The sequence below is a fragment of the Phocoena phocoena genome, chromosome 17 (genome assembly GCF_963924675.1).
Source record: "Phocoena phocoena chromosome 17, mPhoPho1.1, whole genome shotgun sequence".
Lineage (NCBI taxonomy): Eukaryota > Metazoa > Chordata > Mammalia > Artiodactyla > Phocoenidae > Phocoena > Phocoena phocoena.
In genome coordinates, this window is record NC_089235.1 from 63,900,804 (window position 1) to 63,915,939 (window position 15,136).

A 15,136-nucleotide genomic window follows, 5' to 3' on the forward strand; every position below is an offset into this window, starting at 1 on the left:
TTTTCCAAATCCAGAACAATTTCAGCATCACTTGTAGGCCTGACCTGTCTTTAGGGATTTTCCTAACTCAAGATAGAAGAGATATAACTTGGGACTCAGCCTCCAGCTCTGATTGGGTACTCAGTTCTACTCTACTTCTGAGACATGGTCCATATTTGTTCCTCATATTTGGTAACAAGATTCCTCTTTTGTATCTTGTACTTGTTTTTATATTTGGGGACCTATACCTCTAAAACTGGGATCTGAATTTATTCTTTTCAAGCCAGCTTCCAGGAACTAAAGCTCTGGCCCAGTTCCTTGCCTGTATGCCTGAGGCATTTTTACTCAATTGCTGATTTTCTTTGATACCTACCAAGCTACCCAGATTCCTCACAATTATTTGCTCTGGATTCCCATCCCCTCAGTAAGCCCCTCTATTTACTTCCTCCAATCCCTATCTCATAAAAACTTGCTTCCTGAATACCGTTTTTGTAATTAACTTTTTGCATCCGTGGTTATGTTGATGGACTGGACTTACTCAAGGTACATGTGGCTGCTCTCTTTCCTGTGCCCATCTCTCCCAGAGCACTTGTGTTTGCCCTGTTCCATTGCATCACTCAACTTTGGGTAGACATATGACACATAGGGTCCCATAAATCCTAACTGCTGAATATGCATACAAATATCCCATTCTGGTCAGTGTGTGGGATTGCATAATCCCACATGCCATATAGCACTGCTGGCACAGTTCTTGCAGGAACAATTCCTCTTCCTGAAAATAATCACCACCAGAAGCATTAAATTTTGCAACACCCCGGGAAACCACTTGAACTATTCTGTGAGAGTGAGGAAGATATCAAGTATCAGTCCTGGAATCAACTTTTCTTAGAACAAAAAAACTGTGTTTGTGCTATCCTGATCACAGCAATTTTTCCCTGCATATTTTGAAAAAACACATATGCTTATATTATTTTATATATTTAGGTGCATAGTGCCTAAATTTCCCAATTCAAATTATGAGGATATTTGAGCAACGGAGGTGCTTGCTTCTCCAGAGGTCTTTAAAATTAGGATAGGTACTCACTTATTTGCGATTTAGAACAAAGGCAAAAATTCTACCCAAATTTCTGGCTCCATATCAAGCCCTGTATCTGTAGGTTGCATTTTGTGGTGTTCATTTTGGCTCCTGAAGGTCTATTTTACATATAGAATTTATCATTAAAATTATAAAAATTATAAATAAGTTAATATATGTAATATATATAGACATATTTATACATATATACACATATATGTGTGTGTAGTCACAGAACATTTTACCAAGTGCATTTGCATATAATATTTCATTAAAAGTCTCAAAATTCACTGCAAATTAAATATTATCTCCATTTTATAGATGTAGAAGCAGAAATCTTAAGTGAGTTGATTAAAATCTCTAACAAAACCAGGAGCTGATTTCAGGTACTGTAGTTCCAAATCTCCCATTGTTTCCTCATATTCCACTTACCAAGCTTACTGCCTTAGCATCACCTCTCCCTATTAGGGTCACCAGTACATAGTATGTTACACTTTGAAATACATGCTATAAAAGGAAGACTCAGACCAAACCTTCAACAAAGCATCCAGTCTGGTAAATTGTAATATTTTATATTTCAACTATCCTTGAGAAAAAAATTATTAACTGCCTAGATAACCTAGGATGGAAAATTTTATTTTTTCCCCTTACCTAGAATGGGAGAGGAAAGTAGCAGAATCATCAAACATCTGTTCTTGCAAATGAAGTACTGACATTTCATTTCTTTTTTAACTTAGTTTTTCAGACAATACATTTTGTTTGGACATTTATTAAGTATTAGGCACAGTGATAGAAACTGAGAATACAAAGATAAGAAAAAGACAGCATCTCTTCTGTGGTTGTTCATAGTTTAGTGATGAATGCTGTAATGCTTTTAATAGAGGGGTCCACAAAATGTTCTGAAAACTTCAAGGGGGAGAATGCCACTCTATTTTCGGAAGTATAAAAAACTGAATTGAGCAAAAAGTCACTTAAGAAAGGAAAAGAAGAAAAAAAGGTTTGTTGAGTAAGGAATTCAGATTGAAGGAGGTCCACATATTAAGGCTTAAAATAATGCAATTATCAAGAATATTCTGGAACTGGTGTGTTGTGGACAAAGAAGGGTTATACATCAGTCTGTAAGTTAGTTTAGGCCAAGAAGAATCACAAATATCATTCTGAGATTTTTCTAACCATTCCAACAGTTCATACATGGAAGCATTGAAGGAGATCCTGAAATCTTCTGGCCAAGTCCCTAAATTTGATTTCCCTCAAAAGCAGAGCCTGAGACAAGGATTTTGTTACAAGTAATTTATTTGGGATGCGATCTCAGGAATCAAGGTGAGGGAATGGAGAAGGGAGGAAAGGAAAGGAAGAAAGCCATTAGTGGATGTCAAAATGAGTTGGTTACCACTGTGACATCTAGGGCTCAATCTGGCTTGGGATTCACTGGGAGATGCAGAATAGACCATAGTGTTGCCCTACCAAGAGTGAGGAATCTGGAGCATTCATCTACACTCTCTACTCTTCATCCACTGTGGGTAATTCCTAGGGCATTCTTCCCAGAACTTCTGACTTGACCTAAATTAAGAGCATTCTCATTAGATAAGCTTTTAGGTGGAGAGATAGAGGACATGTTAGCTCATCGGAGAGCCGTGGGTAAGTGATCTCTTAGGTGGGCCTGTAGTTTTATAGGACTACAAAGAGGATCATATTTATTTCTTTACAAAGTGTGAAACTAGCCTATTCTATCTGGGAGGCAACAGTGGAGACCCCCTTGAAGAGGCTGTGAATTTTAAGTCATTAGGGTTTTCTTCCTTGTCATCTCCTTCAATGAGTCTGCCTCCACGGTAAATCTGAAACATGCCCAAACCATATCATCCATGATAGAATCCCACTGCCTGCTGAGAAGGTTAGTTTTTAAAATCTGGGGTATCCTAATTGCAGTCAGCAGGCTTCCTTTGAATGCCTATGGGGCCTGGGAAAGCAAACTGTTTGTTATTTGTCCTCCTTGGGATATACAGTATCAAGAAACAAGGCCCACCTTCCAAGGCTTCAATCTCTTTTCTTGCTCCAGATTGCAAATGACATCCTTGTGTGGGATGCATTAAAATCCTTTGTGTCCTGGTATCAGCCGGAGGCCTGCTCAGTGTACACCCTGGCAGCTCTCATAATGAGGAATAATAGGCAACATGTTTCCTTAAGATTTGTTATCTTTTCTCACTCAGCCCCAGCCAATGGGTCTGTTGGGCATTTTCTGAGCCCTGCTTTGGTGCAATAATGTGGAAGGCGAGATAGTAGAGCAGCATTTGTTATGGGATTCCAGCTGCAAACCTAACATCTGCTGAGTATTCTGTAACTTTCTTTGAACATAATTAAATACAATCACCAACCTTCCCCTTGGCCTCCCACCATAGACCCCATTAGAAAAGGGGAAGAAACTGACATCAAACGTATGTGGAAAATGCTGAACAATGAAACTAATTCAACCTCAATTTACCCATCCATTTCTGCTAAAGAAGCATTTGAATCATTATTGCCCTGAACCCTTTCTGCTTTTCTTCCTTTCTTTTTTCCTTCCTTCCTCCTTCCCTTTCTCTCTCCTCTCTTCTCTCTCTCTTTCTTTCATCATTTTCTTAAACAAATATTTATTAAGTACATTCCAGTACCCATGCAAGATAGACATCTGCCCTTATAAGTTTAAAGTTATTTAAAACAAGTTCAGAAACATAGTATCATGATTAGTGAGAAAAGCATTGACTTTGTAATCAGATGTACCTGGGTATAAATGCTTCTCAACTATTTCCTAATTATTTCACTTCCCTGGGTCTCCTTTCCTCATGTATAAAATGGCAAATGTTATTTTTTTAAACTCACAAGGTTGTTGTGAAGTATAAACTAGTTAACGAACCATAACACATGAAGCAACATATTACAGCTTTTCTGCTTGTCTCAGAACAAGTCCCTTTGTTCTTTGAAAAGAGTTAGACACTCCCTGTTTTCTGAATAAATGAGGAGGGGAATGTTAATCTTTTAACATTTTAAGAATATACGACTGTCTCTGGCCAGAAGAATATATTCCCATATTCGTAGAAACAAACAATTTCAGAGTCAGAAGGGACTTTTGCTCTATATAGATGAGAAAATAAACAACCTTAACGAATATGCCTCAAGTCATACAATTAATTGAGGGTTGAGAGTTGGCTGAAACTCAAGTCTTATGGCTTCTCTCCCGGTACTCCTTCAACTTGCTGCTCTAGAGAGTCAATTTGAGAATATAGGCGACTGGCCCAACGTGGAAATGGAGAGTCTGTCGTAATCTCTCTCTTACATCTGCTACTAGATTCCGTTTTCTTTTAAAAATATGTTTGTAACGTAATTATGACATTTTTGTGGTAGAGAACATTGATTGCTCATAGAGCAGTCATCCCCATCCTCTTCTTTTCTGAAATAGCCTTCATTCCACATAGAAGCTAAAAAGGATAGCTTCTTCCTTTCCCAGTCTCTTCAAAAGCTAAGATATGGGTATGAAATTAACGTCAGCTGATGGTACATGAGGGGATGGCTGATGCTGCATGGGGGGAATGTGTTCTGTTACTTACAACTTACAAGCTGTTTATTAAAAATATATATGCAAAAATAGTAAAACTAATCTATAATGTTAATATTTTGATTTTGTTACATTTGTTTGCATGTCTTTGCATATACGCACATCTATGTGAGCTCAAACATGTACATACATATATATACATGGTCACTTGTAAGTAGTATTTTGAAACCTTTTTCGTGTGGTATTACCAATTTCCCATACAATTTAAAATACTTCTACACCATTATTTTGGCTATACAATACTCTAACTTTTGACTAACTGGATGTTTATTTAAGCAGCTCCCTACCATTGATCATTAAGCTTACTTCCAACATTTTATATTATAAACAACATCTTCATGACTATCCACAAAACTAGAGTTGTCTTTCTTTCCCATAGCATACTAGTTTTATCAAAACTGCATTTATAATGGCATTATTTTACTGAAAAGCCTGGAAAGAGAAAGTTACTTTGGAAAGTTTTATACTTTCTAAAGTGCTTTTATATTCATTGTCTCTTTTGACCCTCACAGTGATCTGTCGAAGGTGATTGGGTAGCTATTATTAACTCTATTTTTTAGGTGTAAAAACTAAGGATTACTGTTTGATTGGCTTTCTTAAGAACTAAGCTAGCATGTGGCATGTCATTAAAGGTTTTTTTGACTCTAAAGTATAGTATCTTCTATCTTTCTTTTCCTTTTATCTTCCTACCTGTCTGCTTTCCTCCGTTTTTATTATTTTTTTGACTAAAGAAAACATTATCTCTGCCCTTGAGTTGCTTATAATTCACTGGGGGAGAAAGGCAAGTAAATTGACATTTACATTATCTTGTGAAAAATGCAACTATGGAAGAATGAAGGAGTAGCTCTTAAATCAAACAGGAAAAGCTTCCTAGGAAAAGTAAAATTTAAGGAGAGATACTCCATATCAAGCTCATAATTCTCACTGAGGTGTTTAAAAGTCCCTCTACTCAATTATAACCTCACTTTAAAATCTGCACTTCTTTGGAATTACGATATTACATTCAAATAAGGAAGAGTCCCTCCCTGTCTTTGGCCATCGACACTGCCCTCATCCTAAACTCCTTGACTATACCAGCCCTCCTTCATTATGTATACAATCTGTTGTCCTATGAATACTTATTCCACTTAATACAATCTTCCCAAACCACCCCCCTCTCTAAATCCTACTCATCACATAAAATCCAGTTCAAGATTTATGTCTTTCATGAAACCAGAATCAGCACCTATGGCTGTGCCTGAGAAATACAGAATTCTCATATAGTTGGAGAAGACTATAACCTTCATTCTGTAAAATTTTCCATTCTCTGACCACAATTAACACTAGATTGCCTACTATTATCAGTTATTGTGCCTTGGACCAGGGCTACAGAGATATTTAGGGTATGGTCACTTCTAAGAGAAGGTCATTGTAATAGTCCAAGGATAGTGAGATGGTAACCTGCTGAGAAATGAGTTATATATGTGTCCCCTTTTCTTCCCTTCTACAGATTTCTGTCTTTCTAGCTTTTTGATACAGGTGAGTATTAAATGATAGTGGTCTTGCATCTGAGTTTTCATAATCTTCTCAGAAGCTTAGAAGAGCTTCACAACTAGGACAAAATATCAGAAGGCTGAAGAGATGCCACTCAGAGGAGATTGAACAAAGCTGATATAAAAAGAGGCTGCCTGAGAAGGTGCTCACTGACAAAGACGTCCATTCAATGGACTTTGCCTTTGGAAGCCACTTCCCCTGGATTCTCAGAGATCTCTTTTTTTTTTTAATTTAATTTTATTATTTTTTTATATGGCATTTTCTTATTAGTTATCTATTTTATACATATTAGTGTGTATATGTCAATCTCAATCTCCCAGTTCATCCCACCTTCCCACCCCCCACTTTCCCCCCTTGGTGTCGATACGTTTGTTCTCTACATATCTCAGAGATTTCTGATAATGCTTGGCAACACTGTTTTGGAAATGGTATTTAGATTTATGTTAATAGACTTCACTGTAATTAACATCTATCAAAGCATTCAGGGAAATTTGGAACCTTTACCTTCTTGGCATGAGATCAATGCAATAGAGAAAAGGCATTTTGGTTGACAACTAAGCCAAAGTCCCAGAAATATCACTCAAGAACTCGGGATTTTGGCACTGAAAACAAAAGTACATAAATATATTGCTAAGGGCAATCTCCATAAATTGGATTTGAGTTGCCAAACCATGACGGAGGGCCAAAAGATAGGCAAGTTATGCAGACCATTAGAAGTTAAGTGGGCAAATATAAATTTAAAAAATTGATTACAGAAATACTTTCTTTTCTGAAGAACCTGACCTGTCCACACAGAGAAATGCATTTAATTTTATAATAAATACTTGCATTAGTAATCTATTGTTGCAAAAAAAACATTACCACAAATTTAGGGGATTAAAACAACACACTTTTACTATTCCAAAGTTTCTGTGGGTCAGGAGTCTGGGCGCAGCTTATCTGGATTTTCTGCAAGGCTGTAATCAAGGTGTCAGCTGGGCTCCATTCTCATCTGGAGGAAAGACTGGGGAAGAATCCACTTCTTCCACTTTGTGAAGAAGTTCACACAGGTTTTTGGTAGAATGTATTTCCTTTTGTAGGATTGATGGCCCTAGCTTCTTGCTGGCTGTCAGCTGGAGGCTGTCCTCAGCTCCTAAAGGCTGTTCCTAGTTCCTTGATATGTGGGTTTTTCCAACTGGCCTTTTAATTTATCAAGTTGACAAGGAGAATATCTAGAGCCAGTTGACTAGTAGAGTCATATATTTTAACATAATCATGGGAGTGATGTCAGATTCATCCCTTTTGCCATATTTTATTGATTAGTAGCAAATCACAGGTCCCTCCCAGAATGCAATAGGAGGAGATTGAACAAAGCTGTAACCACCAGGAGGCAGAGATCATGGATATCATCCAGATCTGTCTGCCACTATAAGGAATAAAAGGTTCATGGTTGTGTATGGATACACTGAGTTCTAAACTCAAGCATCATTTTTAAATCTATACCTTTCCTCTCTGGACTACTGCCACAGTTTCCCAATTGGTCTCTTAGCTCCTAATTTTACTCCTAAAAATCATCCTCCAGAGAACAAGGTTTATTTAAAATCCAGTTTTAACATGTCACAGACCTGCTGGTTGCTCTTCCTTCCCTAGTCCCCCACCTGCCTTCAGGTTAAATCCAGAATCTTTAGAATGGAACTATACTGAATGTATACAGCACATCTCTTCAGTTTTACTTCTAGTCTCTTCAGCTCTGCTTCTTATCACACTTCTTATGTTACTCTGCATGTAGTATGCTATTTCTCTTCTTAGCCTTTGCATATGATCACTACTTTCCTTCAAATAACTTCCTTACCTTCCCTGGCACTTCCTTCATCTGGAAAATTCTAACTTGTTCTTTAAGAAAATGCTGGCTTCGTCTCCTGTAAGAAGGCTTCTCTGTTATTTCCTTGCAGTTTCTCAAATTCTTTAATACTCTTTGCATAGCTAAACAGTTTAGTACCAACCCACTATGTTATGTTGATTATTTTGTTTTTCTGTCTCCTCCAACTTGTCTCTGGACAAATTCAGGGAAGAATTATGTTTTGCTCACTTCAAACTTCCTGATATTAGCATTGTACAATGTCATTTGAATGAATCAATGAATTAACAAAATAGTCCTTGTCAGTAAATATATAACGTCAATTTTGGCTTCAAGATTTTTTTTCTTGAATGCACATCCTTCGTGAGCTATCAGTATGTTGTAATTTTAGTAGTAGTATTTTTCTACGTTATTGGGTGTTTGAATTTCACCTATCGTTTCAGAAAAAAATTTAAAAGCCGTGAACGTTGGATTTTTGAGATACAAGTTGCAAATATTCCCCCTTAATTTATCTATCATTTAATTTTGCCTATTATGTTTGGCAATAGTTTTAAAAACTTTTTATGAAGGTAAATATTTTCTTTTGATTATTTCCATGTTGTTATCTTCTCTGATTGACACAGAAAATTAAACAGTTCATGTGCCAAAGTGGAAGAGGGAAATTTACTCATTCTTTGGTTAACACTGATACCATAATCAGAATAGACACATACAATGTAGTGGTTTAAATAAACATATCTTACAATGCCTTGCACACATCAGGTGTTCAATAAATATTAATTGTGTTCCTCCATTATTTTTAGTCACACATAATACCCATGTATTTGTAGGCAAATACATACAAACATAGAAACACAAACTCACCTATTCATATATTCTTAATTCAGAAATCGATCATGTTTAGGGTTTTTCTCAAAATATCATATTTTGCTTTTCAACATATATGGCTTAAAACAACAAAAACAAATGTCTCACCATTCAGTGGGATGGGTCTGCTGTGTGGTTCCTCTGCTGGGGTCACCTGGGCTCACATATGTGACTTCAGCCATCTAGTTAATTACCAGGAACTGGATGGTCCAAGAAGGCTTCACTCATATGTCTGGTGATTGGGGCTAAGTGATGTCTGGCTTCTCTCTCCACATGGTCTCACTGTTCCAAGAACGCAAGTGCAGAAGCTACAAGGACTCTTGATGCCCTTCTCAGAAGCTGTACAAAATCACTTCCACTGTATTCTACTGGTCACAGCATATCACAAGGCCGAGCCAAAGTCAAGGGCTGGGAAAAGAGACTTCTTGTGAGGAGCTGCAAAGAACTTGAGGCCAATTTTGATCCACCAAATTGTATAGTTGGATTTTTAGACCAAGTCCTAAAGGGGCTCTATTCAGTCACTTGAACAAGTATCAGAATATAAGAGGAGCTTAAATACAGCCCTTAGTGAGTCAAGGAAACTCCTTAAAAAGTGAATATTCTCCTGTTCATTAATCATTATAAAATGTTTTGTCATGTTAGGTGCACCCTACACATATGGGGAACACTTGGAAATCTTAGGTTTTAAACCCCACCAACTGGTTTCCTTTTAAACTCCTAACTTTATGTATAGATATGTAGGTACTCATATACATAGAAATGTATAAACATGTATTATTTACATATAAGATACTGTTATTCACAAACTGTATATAAATGTATTCCCATAGTTAAAAATATTTTCAAGTTTCAATCCAACTCCTTTATTGTGATTACATAGAGGGGAAAGTAATTTATATAAATACAGACTGAAAGCCTTTCAAAAATCCCCTATAGTATGGATTTTGGCTTCTCCCATCATTTGTTGATATGATGTGTATGATAAAGACCACACAGGATTTCTATCTATATATTTTTTTAAATCACATAAAAATATAAAAGGAAAGGTTGGATGCTTTTTGCCAAAGTGCCACATTATGAGATATTTCAGTGTAGGGTATATTAGCAAAAACACGGAGTGCGTCTTTGGGTAAAAAGAACACAGATCAGTATGGAAAGACTTTAAGAGTTATGATTCATTTTTTGGAAACTTCAGCCATGTGCATTGTTAATCCTTTGTAGTTTTAATTGACCCTCACCCTATATCTATCTTATTTCAACTTCCTGTATCCCTAAGTGTGGCCGCAAAAATATTGGGCTGGCCAAAAAGTTCGTTTGGGTGTTTAATAAGATGTTATGGAGAAATTCGAACGGACTTTTTGGCCAGCCCAATACTTTGATCTGCACATACTTTCTTTCTTAAGGAGCAACTAAGCAATCCTGTTAGGCCAGAGAAAATCATAAGTAACAGTGAGATACAGAATGACGTTAACAGGAGATTAACAAAGAACAGAAACTATTTTTTATGATGCAACCCTTAATTTAAAAAGCATTCATGAAGAAAGAGTTTTAAAGAACAACGAGATGAGCAAATCGACCACTTTTGAATTGTATCTATCACAGACTGTATATGTCAATATATCACAGATTGTTGTGTAGATTCCTCCAGCTTCTAGGGCAGCAGTTGGCAAATTATGGTCTGTGTTCCAAATACAGCTCACCCTCTGCTTTTGTAAATAAAGTTTTACTGGGACACATTCATTTGCTAATGTTTTCTCTGTTGCTATTTTTGATATACAATGCCAAAATTGAATAGCCTTGAAAGAGATCACGTAGCCAGCACCACCTCAACAATTTACTGTCTGCCTCTGCACGCAAAAGTTCACCGATCCCTGCTGTAGGGCCTTGAATTTCTTCTGGCGAGGTGAATGAGAATCAGAAGTTGCAAACAGGGCTTCCCTGGTGGCACAGTGGTTGAGAGTCCGCCTGCCGATGCAGGGGACGCGGATTCGTGCCCCGGTCCGGGAAGATCCCACATGACGCGGAGCGGCTGGGCTCGTGAGCCATGGCCGCTGAGCCTGCGCGTCCGGAGCCTGTGCTCCGCAGCGGGAGAGGCCACAATAGTGAGAGACCCGCGTACCGCAAAAAAAAAAAAAAAAAAAAAAAAAGAAAGAAGTTGCAAACAAAAGCAGGAGGCGTTTGTGGTTTACTGGGAAGAATATTTTTATCAATCATTGTCAAAAGGTTTGGACTGGGAAGAATATTTTTATCGATCATTGTCAAAAGGTTTGGGTTTGAATTTTGGTTGGCTATGTTGGCTGTGTAACTCTGGATAAGCTATTTAACCTGGGATTCTTCTGTTTCCACAGTCTCTGCTACTTTATCTCTGACCTTAAAATGGATGTTGATAAACATCCTGGAACAACTTTCTGAGCTGTAAAAATGCCTATATATATGTGAATTACTATTAATTATAGTAACCATTTAATACTGTTGACCAAAATATTTTTCTTTCAAAAGCTTTGTAAAACTGCAGTCCTCTGTCTTCCCAGAGTAAGGTATGGTTGCAAAGGTGGCTTTTGCCAATGAAATAGGAATCAAAGTATCACTGTGTCCCTTTGAAGGAGGAGTCATTTGGTAGGATCTTGGAACATATTAACTAAAAAAGAAGAAAATCCAAATTAGGTGTTAACTTTAGTTAGTAATAATGTACGAATATAAGTTCATTAGCTGTGCCAAGTGCATCACACTCACGAGCGATGTTAACAACAGGGAAAATAAGGTGTCGGCTATACATGAACTCTGTCCTAGCTCTGCAACTTTTCTGCAAATACAAACCTATCCTCAAATCAAAAGTTTTTTGAAAAGTTTATCTTGACTGGAATTCCTAGGGACTCATACCTTTTCTCAATAATCAGGGCTTTCGGGGTCATGCCAAGGTTGAGAATAAAATATTTCCCTTGCCCTTCACATATGTGTTAGCTTTATTAATTCATGCAAATGTATTAATTCATTCAAACTAATGGATACTGTTATATAGCTGCCTTACAACAGACCACATAGCAAACACTGCGCCAGGCACAGGACGGATGGATTACAGAGCTTAATCAAATTTTAATTTTTTACTTGGAAAGAATAATAATCCTTGGGTCATTCTGAATTGTACTTGTTTTTCTTCCACTATCATTACTATAAAATATTTAGAAAGTAAAATCCTCAGTTTTTAAAGGGTATACAACTGGGTCTACCAGTTTTTAAAGGGTATTCTCTGTAACAGGAAGAGTTCTTAGATTTTTTTCCTGCCAAAAGGAATGGATATAAACTTCAACCAGTCATCCTGGCTCAAAAGCAGAACAGAGGGGTCATTGTTAAGAGACGAAGATGTAATGCAGAAAGAGAGAGAGCAGATCAGTGTAGCAGACACAAGTAAATGCAATTCCCTGGTGATAAGTAATTGGCAGCAGACATGCTGCCGAATGTACTGAGGACAGAGAGAACCTTCTTAAATTCAGTGAATTTTAAACAAAGACCCCAGAGTAGTTAAAGACAGAGAATGAGGACTGAACTTCAAATGATTGCAAACTAGGGGATTAAGTATTCTCTGCAATCCCTGATATGTGCTCTAACACATAAAAACAGCGCTGGAAATGCAAAAACAACTGAGGCATAAGGAAATGGGGCAGAATATACAAAGTAGAAGAAGATAAAGGGGCTACGATTCTTAGTGCTGAGCAATTTGAAACTGTTAATACTATGTATCATTTATATTTTGTTTTGTGAACACACACACGCACACACACAGTAGAGTTTATAAAAATCTCAACTCATAGTGTGAAGTTCAATTAATCTAAAGTAACAAAATCTCCCCATGAAACATACTGTGTATATACAGGCTAGTTGGGACTCATCTGACAGTTCCTTTTAAAGCTGTGATTTAAGTTTTGCCAGATAACGTGCTCTGTGGTGTTGTATGCATTCTCACCACAGCACTAAGAGTTGGGAATTAGGAAGCCCCATTTACAAATGAGGATTCTAGTTCACATAAGTAGATTAAACTACCAAATATAAGATAGCAAATTAGCATTGGATCCAGATTCAAACCCATTTTCCTAACAGGTACGACCAAAATTCTGACGGTCAGAGTAGGCGAAATTAATTCTGATCCCGTTATCTCCCATATAATCTGCGTTAGCCATAATTGTGCCTGTGTGGTACACTGAATGAATACATATGATTCTCACCAGTGAAACTGATCACGATGAGCTGGTTAGAAACAGTAGAGTGGAGAGTCTGATTATTTGCCATGGTTTCTCGTGGAACACTAATGTTGTTAACCTGGAATGTGTGGACTGGGGCTGAGTGGGATGACGGGATGGCTGGGCCAAAAAAGAACTTTCTTGAGAGATAACAACTTCCTCGAGAGATATCGCATCCTTGAGAGATAGCACAATTGAGTTAGCAGAGTGATGCTTGCATCATCCAGCAGGATACATAAAAGTCTTATCTTCCCAATCTACTACTGGTGCTGTCCTTTCTCTTCTCCACCTTACTGACTTTGGGGGCATTTTTATATTGAAATATATCAACAATTAAAAAGCATATGGGACTCATTTGAATGGTTAAATAATAATAATAAAACAAATACTTGTGTAGCCAATACCAAGCCAACAGTTTTGTAGCCATTAAGATACCTTTACCCAGCTCTTTTCCTCCCTACAAGAGGTAACCTTAATCCTCAATTTTGTCTCAATCTTTTCCTGGCTTTTCTCTGTAGTTTTACCACTTACTATGTATTTGTATGTAATAAATTATTTAGTTTTGGTTGGTTTTAACCTTTTATGTAAGTAGGATAATCTTACACACTTATTTTAGCCATCGTATGTTTGAGATTCATTCCTGCTACTAATGGATAAATTCCTGTTTCCTGCAATTACTATCTCATTTCACGAATGCTTCAGTTTATTTACTCATTTAGCAGCGCTGGGCAGTTAGGGTTTTCCCAGTATTTACTAATAATGACACTGTTGCTGTGAATATTCGGATACCTGACTCCTGATCCATGGAAAAAAAATCTCCCTGCAAGTTTACCCAGGATATGTACCAAAGAGAGGAGCTGCTGTGTATCATGGCATGTACATGTTCAAATTCACCAGGTAATTCCACTTTTTCCCCAGAAGACTTGTAGCAATGTATGCCCCACTAGCAATCGGTAATAGGTCCCCATTGTTCCACAGCCTCATGAACATTTTCTATAATCCACCTGCATAGTTTTACCAAATTGGTCCATGTGAAATACTGGCTTAGCTGTTTAAATTTTCTATTTCTCTGATAATACAATTAAGCAATATTCTGTATGTTTATGGTCATTTGTGTTTCTGCTTCTAAGGAATGCCCACTTGTGTCTTTTCTCATTTTATTTTCATTTCTTTCTTTCCCATAAATTCTTTGTATATTCTGGAGCGGAGCTCTCTGTCAACTATATGTATTAAAAGTATCTTCTTCCTGTATGTGGCTTTATCACGCTCTTTGTGGTAACTTTTGATGATTAAGAGTTTGTGTTTTTAAATTTAATGTGGTCAAATTTATCAAGGTTTCCCCTTATGTTTTATATTTTTATGTCCATTATAATTTCTTTCAATATCCCTTTCGGAGGGTTGTTTCTGGTTTGTAAAACTATGTTCCTCTATTGCGTAGGTAATATTTATAGCTACCGAAGCCTACTTAAACTCAGTATTCAAGTTTTCCTTTCAGTTTAATCCTTCTCAAAAATTGTTCTGACCTTCTCTTTCCCACTTTCCTGTCTGAACCTTCTTTGTGAAATATTACCATAACTAATTGAAAATTATTCTAAATACCTCTAGAGTCTAAATTAAGAATTACTTCATATTGGCTTAAATATCAGCTTCTTTCCGCCAACTATCCCTCACATCCGGTACACTTCCTGAAAGGTCAGGAACTTCAGGGTTCTCCTTTCTTCTGAAATCATAGCAATCAGGCTCCGTGAGTTCCTTCATCTCGTCTGTGGAGGAATATTTTATTTTAAAAAGAGAGAGAGAGAGAAAGAATGAAAGAAGGTTTTCTTTCTAATCCCACACAGAGAAACATTCCTTCTCGTAGCCAGATCCACATCAAGATGCAATCATTTGTTCTGGTTTTTAATCACACTTGACTGAATTGTTTACCTTAAAAATGGTACAATTAAAGATATTTTCAGGTTTCTATTCAGCCATGCAATGTGGCTCTCAGCCCAGGCTTGCTCCTAACCACAAAATCTTCC

At 37.1% G+C, this 15,136-nt stretch overlaps 1 pseudogene; it reads right to left on the reverse strand.

Annotated features, from left to right (window-relative positions):
* Positions 1–14,873, reverse strand: part of LOC136136918 (metalloendopeptidase OMA1, mitochondrial-like) — a 42,866-nt pseudogene extending 27,993 nt beyond the window's left edge.
* Between the last annotated feature and the right edge of the window lie 263 nt (positions 14,874–15,136).